Source organism: Antedon bifida, chromosome 7 (assembly GCF_963402885.1).
Source record: "Antedon bifida chromosome 7, ecAntBifi1.1, whole genome shotgun sequence".
NCBI classification, from domain to species: domain Eukaryota; kingdom Metazoa; phylum Echinodermata; class Crinoidea; order Comatulida; family Antedonidae; genus Antedon; species Antedon bifida.
The window spans coordinates 22,576,211-22,584,330 of NC_136232.1; the positions used below are offsets into that span (position 1 = coordinate 22,576,211).

At 30.9% G+C, this 8,120-nt stretch overlaps 2 long non-coding RNA genes across 3 annotated transcripts in view; both read right to left on the reverse strand.

Annotated features, from left to right (window-relative positions):
• Window positions 1-5,149, reverse strand: part of LOC144848572 (uncharacterized) — a 28,280-nt gene extending 23,131 nt beyond the window's left edge. The window contains exon 1 of the long non-coding RNA XR_013613880.1: window positions 4,471-5,149. This is a non-coding gene — a long non-coding RNA (uncharacterized LOC144848572). The remainder of the gene's footprint in view (window positions 1-4,470) is intronic.
• A 191-nt stretch (window positions 5,150-5,340) lies between these two features.
• LOC144848564 (uncharacterized) lies at window positions 5,341-7,353 on the reverse strand. 2 transcript variants are annotated; one of them, XR_013613869.1, is made up of 3 exons: window positions 7,286-7,353; window positions 6,288-6,372; window positions 5,341-5,713 (listed from the first exon to the last, which is right to left on the reverse strand). It is a non-coding gene; the product is annotated as an uncharacterized LOC144848564 (long non-coding RNA). The 2 variants fall into 2 exon arrangements; XR_013613868.1 differs by lacking the exon at window positions 7,286-7,353 and having other exon boundaries at window positions 6,288-6,459.
• Window positions 7,354-8,120: the final 767 nt, after the last annotated feature.

The window sequence follows — 8,120 nt, forward strand, 5'->3', positions numbered from 1 at the left end:
GGTATACACCGTCTAATGAATGTCCATCTTGAAATACCCGCACACAATAATACGATAATCTCCTTCTACGATAATTGTTTTTAGTAGCTGAAAACCGGTTTAACAGCTCGAGTAAATGTTGAAGACAGGCCGATTTTCTTAAAAAAATACTATTTTGATAGATTTAATATACGTTTATACAAACGTATTGATTTGCGATGAATGGAACATTCCAATTTCGTTTTCACAAGCGTCTATTCCCGCAGGCGTGCGTAATAACTAACACAGAGGCAAGTAAGCCTACACTCATAATAACAGAAATTCGATCTATTTTTAAAAATCTGTGATTGCGGAGGTCGGATATAGGTATTTTTTTAAACAGATAATGAGCTGAAGTTTTCATTCGCCGTCTATATCTGTACAATCAACTTGTCATAAGTAACGTTGTATAAAAATAAACTTTATTACTGACAGTTGCTTCTCAACGTTTGTATTAATTATAATACTGTAATTACAAAAAATAAATAAATAAATTACAAAAAATATAAACGTCGTAGTGGTGTATCGTTACATGTACTTTACTATTTCAATCGAGTGACAGTATTAAATCGCAATGTTTTACTGTGTTTTATTTGTAAAACATGAAAACAATTTTTCGTTACTGAATGGATAAAGAATATATTTAAAAATTGTTCCTCTTTGCACCCATCCTCTTCCCCATCATTCAACCGTAATGTTACATACAAACCACAAATTGGGTTTGTTTAAATTTGACTGAAAGAATTCGTCTCATTTTGTGAAAAGTTTCCCAGTATGCTAATTTTAGTTGACTACATAAATCACCGTGTCTATTTATTCGTTCCTGCAAACGACATGTATTTGCGGTACGTACATTTGAAATCGCCAGTTTTTTAACGTTGAAATTACTGTGTATTCGAGAACCATCTAGTTAATACAATTAAGAATATTGTTAATACTTAATACTATATTGATATGATATTCATGTAATAAGCACAAGATTGGCACATGGGATAGTGAACTAGGATTGTTAAAAGGATAATAAACTGCGTCATGACGTCATGATTCATACAACCAAATCCATCCATGATTTGTACTATTAAGTAATACTAAATAGTTCATTTCATTATTAACCAGAGAAGGACTTTTTTTAATTTAAAAACAAGAATTTACCGTGTACTCTTTTACTCTGTTAAAGTATTAATTTATTGCATATTACTGTATACATGTTATATTACTGTATACATGTTATATTACTGTATACATGTTATTGCATATTACTGTATACATGTTATTGCATATTACTGTATACATCTTATTGCATATTACTGTATACATCTTATTGCATATTACTGTATACATCTTATTGCATATTACTGTATACATCTTATTGCATATTACTGTATACATGTTATTGCATATTACTGTATACATGTTATTGCATATTACTGTATACATGTTATTGCATATTACTGTATAAATGTTATTGCATATTACTGTATACATGTTATTGCATATTACTGTATACATCTTATTGCATATTACTGTATACATGTTATTGCATATTACTGTATACATGTTATTGCATATTACTGTATACATGTTATTGCATATTACTGTATACATGTTATTGCATATTACTGTATACATGTTATTGCATATTACTGTTTACATGTTATTGTATATTACTGTATACATCTTATTGCATATTACTGTATACATGTTATTGCATATTACTGTATACATGTTATTGCATATTACTGTATACATGTTATTGTATATTACTGTATACATGTTATTGCATATTACTGTATACATGTTATTGCATATTACTGTGCCACTACGGTTTGCATGAATTGATTCGTTTCAGGTTTTTTTTCTTATTTTCCTTACCATACTTTTACTCTATATTGAATAAAGACATCGTCGAACGGTGAAAGCTAACTATGTAAAGTATAGTGACGAACGTGAATCCTACGGTTCCTACCACCAAAGTAACGTACTGCACTGTCACATGTCAACATTAAAACAACATCACAAATAACAATAATATACCCTCTTGGTAACTAACTGAAAATGGTTTATCATTTGCCCTTCACAAATGCAAAGTCCTATATATTGATTTCCGTACCTGTCATCTTCCCTTCATCTTCATAAACCTATTTACGTTAAAAAAATATTAAATACTTGAATTATTATATCTGAAAATCTAAATGTTATATAATATAAACAATTTAAATGTGATTTTTATTACTATTATTATTACCATTATTGTACTTTTTTATTTATTTATTTTTTTCTTTTTATTTTTAAATGTGATTAGTATGAATGCTGTCAATTGTTTTTAGAAAAGGGTTTGTTAATTTTTTGATAAATTTATATGGCCAATGAAAGTGAATATACAAACTTGAATGTTAAACGATTTTTCTGTGTAAATGTGAAATATTAAAATAAGCAGATTATAACAACTGTTTTTTTACTGAACGTTTTATTTATTTAAAACTAATTTAATATTTTATACTTTTAAAAATATAGTAATATTAATCACACGTGTATTTTTTTTAATATTGTAAGTATTATTCAATCAATTATGCATATAACATAATGGATTTGATGAAGAAACGATCGTTGTAAACAAAAGTACGCAGGTGGAACGCCAATCAACGACTCACAACATTTACCAAAGATTCAGCCAATCAAATCTAAGTCGAAGCTTGTTAATTTTTTAGTGAAATATGTTACGATCGTTATCAAAGCCATTATAGCATATGCATAATTGATAACAATGCACTTACATTGTTATTATTTCTCCAGTGTCACAACTGTATCAAATCGATATATTATTGATTGATTGATTGATATATTGAATGAATTGTTTCCATGCTTAAAGCGTGGTTCCCACTAGAACGCAACGCAGCGACGTATCGACGCAAAGTGCTGTATTGCGTAATAACAAGTTGGAACCGACGATGCAATATAGTGCTGCAAAAATCGCAGGTTTGATTTTACGCTGGTGGGGGCAAACACAATTATTGGAAGGGCATTTCCTTACGTTGCGTAGGTTGCATCGCTAGTGGGAACCAAGCTTAAGATAAGAGCTTTTGTTAGCGAAAATTCCTAGATTATAGTGTACTTTAAATTATATTCTTTTCAATTACTTTCCTTTCTTTTATAGGTGAGGATATTTCGATCCTGTTCGATAGGTTGTCTTATGTGTCGACATTAGCAACATTCTGTATTTTTCTGTAAATACATATATTGTACCTGCATATATCATAATTTATATAGGTAAATAATTGTGTACAAATAAGATAAAAATAAAAATCGTTTTATCCAAATATGAATTCTTATATCACAATTATAAGTATTTATTTTGCTATGTCCCAAATTAACAATGTCGTCCCATGATGTGACGTCACTCGTCAGTCTTTTCGATTGGGAAAAATTAAATCCATTTTCCTAAAGGCCAAGTTACACAGCCGAGCGGTAACAGTAAAGTTTGGTTCCCACTAGAACGTAACGCAAGGACGTAAACGCAACGCGTGAATTGACCAATCACAAGCTATGGCTTATTCGCTTGTGATTGCTAACTGTCTATAACTTCGCTTGTCATTGGTTAAAACGCTTGCGTTGCGTTTACGTCCTTGCGTTACGTTCTAGTGGGAACCAAGCTTAAGCGGAAAACAAAAACATAGAATCTAAGGTTATTTCTTTAATGACCGTAAGGTGTATCGCAAATGATTGATTGCAAAATGCATGATGGTGATGGGAAGGGTTTGGGAGAAAAGTACGTCACAACGCGCGCATACTTAAAAACATCAAATTACGTACGTACGCGTAGTGGTTTGCTTCCAAATCATTCACACCATGCGTCGCTTACGTTATTTGCGATAAACCTTATTATTACACAAAACGTGAAATGAAAATACAATATTCAAGCAATGCAATTCAACACCTCGTGTTAAGATATTCAATTTAATTAACCAATATTAAGAATGTAACATGTTTCAGTTCTAATGTAAATTTAGAATTTACATTTTCTGACATTGTTCTTACCATACATATCTATACAATGCCATCATCACCATATTTGGTTAAACTGAAATTATCTTATATACCAGAGGCGTTTGATTGCTGTCTGGAGGGGTGCTAAAATTGTAAATGTGAAACTCTAACAAATATGAAACAGAGTCTCCAGTACCTCAGCCCAACCATGCCTGGAAAAATAGAGCTGTTAGGTCCTCGGAAATTGCACTTATACATTGATATATGAAACAAAACATATAATTAAGTCTCCAGGACCAGCCCTACCATGGTTGGGACTGAGCTAAGACAATTTTGAAAACTAGAGCTGCTAGTATTCGAATGAAAGTTCAAACGTGCTGGTAAAAATGTAAGTTTGTTTAAAAAACACTTTAGAGCTGCAAGGTAAATTGCAATTATACTTTAAAAATGTCAGGCCAAGAGCCGTACTACTCGCAATGAAAATAATCAAATAACATTTGATGAAACCTTAATGAAGTTTATACATTTTAAAATTCTATTTCTAGAAACACAGTATTGCGTGTAATTATCCTGTTCTCATACATTTTTCTTGTTTTTACCAACTAAATGAACGAATGAATAACTTCCATGATATGCATATTTAAACGTTACAATCTTTCGTACAGATGTCAATTCAAACTCACAAGAAAACGCAATAAATTAAATAATGTTTCATGTGTATTATTATGAACTAGTGAATGTATAATTACTGATAAAATCTTAAAAAACGAACTTTAAACTTGCAGTGTGATCATTTTAAAACAAAAATGGATTATACAATTTAAGTTACATCATTGTGATCAAAAATATATACAGTACCGTAATTATTCGAATAAGAGAAAGGCCCTGGGACGCTTCGTGTTCAGGTTTATTTAGGGGCGGCGTTTATTTTTTTTAGTGTAATATGGTAACATATATAATCAATAAATAAATACCCCCTGGATATGAAAGTGATAAAATACAGTAAAAATTGTTTAAAAATACTTGGTAAATTGTAGATCATGACAATCAATGAATTCTACCTACTACAAATAGATGTTGTAATACAATATTGTGTATATGTGTGTATATGTGACGGGGTGTTTATTCAAGGAAATAAATAAATGCCCCGGGCAATTGCAATTATACTTTTAAAATGTCAGGCCAAGAGCCGCACTACTCGCAATGAAAATAATCAATAATAAACGGGCGTTTATTTGAGGGTATTTTTATTTGGGGGTGGGGGGGGGGGCGGTTGGCGTTTATTCAAATTAATTTTCTATGGAGGGGGGGGGGGGGGCATTTATTCAAATCTGGGCGTTTATTCGAATAAATACTGCAATAAAATATTTTTAGATGCTGAAGATTACATACGAATGCGATACATACAAATTTCATAAGCAAAACTAGAAATAGAGATTGCGCAATTGGATTGAGAGGAAACCAAATTGTGACGCACTTTTTGCACTTAAACATATATACAATTGTGTATGAGGATAATGAATGTCGCTGCCCAAACATTATATTTCCTCAGGAATCCTCATCCAATCCATCTCAGAACCAATTGCCATTACGATTATCCGGAACCAGTAGCATCATCAACCCTTGCTTTCTTTTCTTTTTTATACATTTCATATTCCGTTGAGATTTCTCTGTCATTTCTTACTGGACACGAATGTCTTGAGGTAACACACTGCAATTACAATAAACACAATGCTGTTAAATACAATGAAATGGCAATAACATATCAGCCTGTCAGTGACTTCAGAGGCAGTGCAATCTTAAGATTGTCTGGTTGTAATGCCCTGTCTACACTATCAAACTTTATGAGACAAAAAAATGTGATGTGCCCATATATGGACATGAACACGACATATCAAAACCATATTTTGACCTTTTTTGTCAACTTAGTTTGATAGTGTAGACAGAGCTTTTACGCCAAACTCTTTACTATTTTTTTAGTTGAATCTGATTTACTATTTTTTTAGTTGAATTGAGTGTAAAATCACACATACTCCTAAGACATTGGGAAATAAATAATAATTTTAAAAAGCAGATTTTTATGTGGAAAAATTATTCTGTAAGCGGAGGCAGACATTCCCAGATTGCTCTCTAGTTTAATTATGTGTTTTCTTGCCCATTTTCATTTTGGTGAGCTACTTGACACTGTTTCATTTTGTTTTCGTGTGGATTTTGTTGTTTTGTTTTATTAGCCTACGTCTTTGTTTTTATTCAACGAAATAAATGAAATGAATGAAAATCAATACATCTCTTGTTTGTACATCTTTACATGGAGGTTGACAGGAAATAATGACTCCAACGAGACAACACAGTCTTGCACAATCTGATCGCCTATGAGAGCAAAAGTAAACACACAGCAAATGAATGTGAATGATTTTTAGTTTCATTTTAACAGTTTTAACAATTGAAGGAAATTTACTTAATTGTTTTGCGTACTTGTTGCTCTTTGATCGTAAAGATGATGAGTACAGGTTTAGAATATTCAAAGATTTCGAAGGTACATTTACCGTATTTATTGATCAAGAGGGTTTTTTTTGGAAGGGGGGGGGAGGGGGGGGGGCGGTAATTTGAGGAAGGCGTTTATTCGAAATGATGTTCTATGGGGAGCATATATTCGAGGGAGGTGTTTATTCAAAGCGGAGCGTTTATTCGAATAAATATGGTAATTGATACTTTCTGATAAATTCTATTCAGAATATCACCATATTATGTGTATTCTCATAATATAATTACACAATACAAGAATAAGAACTTACTATGAACTGTAACATTTAATTGGAATTACCATATTAATGTTAACATTTATTTTATATTGAACATAATCTAACATTCAAATTAATAATGTAGATTATTTGACAAGATTACTGATAACAGCTTCCTAAAATTAAAAACCGAAAATTAAATTAAAAAAATTGAAACTGGTTAAACAACAGCGGCAACATTTTTTTTTAAACGGTTTAGCAGCTGAAAGTTTTTAAAGCAAGTTACCTCCGAGGCTCCGATGTGATGTAAGTCAGAACTTAGACATAAAGTTTACCGAAACATTAACATTAATGATAAATTAGTGTATAGAACGGCCATGAATAATACACATTAATGTAATTAAAGGACCAATCAAAACTTAAACCATGAGATATACTTAATTGACCTGAGTGAAGTTGTACGAATTAAATTCTTAAATATTGATTTTCCTTGGAAAAATAATAACAGTAACATTGTGTATTCACACCTGTCATATACTTACAATTTTCTTAAGTTAGTCAATTCTTTAAAAGTTTTAACTTCGTAATACAGCAATCTGTTCCCATCTAACCATCTAAATGATAATATTCAACGATTGATTAACCATAGTAAATTTTGAAAATAGTAACGTTTTAAAATAAAGGTTATGTACTATTCCTTGAGTATAGGTTGTATAGGATGTAAATAACCAGAGGCTCCTATGCAATAATGGGCGATGTCAGAAGGATTCAAGTTGCATTTACATTTACACTGAATCTTACAGCAAATAACTAACGTTGTATCCTATATTGACATGTTTAACCTGTAGGATAAATTATTTTCCAAATAGCTACTTCATGGTATGTTGAAATATAATAAAATCATATATTGTGAACTTACAAAGTTGAAAGTGATGAAGCAAAAGAAGAAAATGCATCTGGTTCTATGGTAGTTATAGCGTTGTTATATAAATACCTGTTAAGATAACCAATATTTTTTATTATTACTACTGGTTTTTTAAAGCAATATTTGGTTTCTCTATGCATATCGTACAGTACGTATGTTATAGTGATTTCTTGAACTCCAAAACTTGTCTTAGCCTGTCAAAATTATGATTTGCATAACACTGAAAATCCAAAATAGCGTGAACATTCAGATGATTTGGAATCCATAATAACACTAAGTGGTTTTAAATATATACTGTATGTTTTTATTATTACTACTGTTTTTTATAGCAATATTTGTTTTCTCTAGTGCATATCTTACAGTGTGTATGTTATAGTACCACACTATCAAGTGATAATAGCATAATACTAATTCTTTCATGTAAATTTCTTTTCCTAAATGTTTTTAATAAT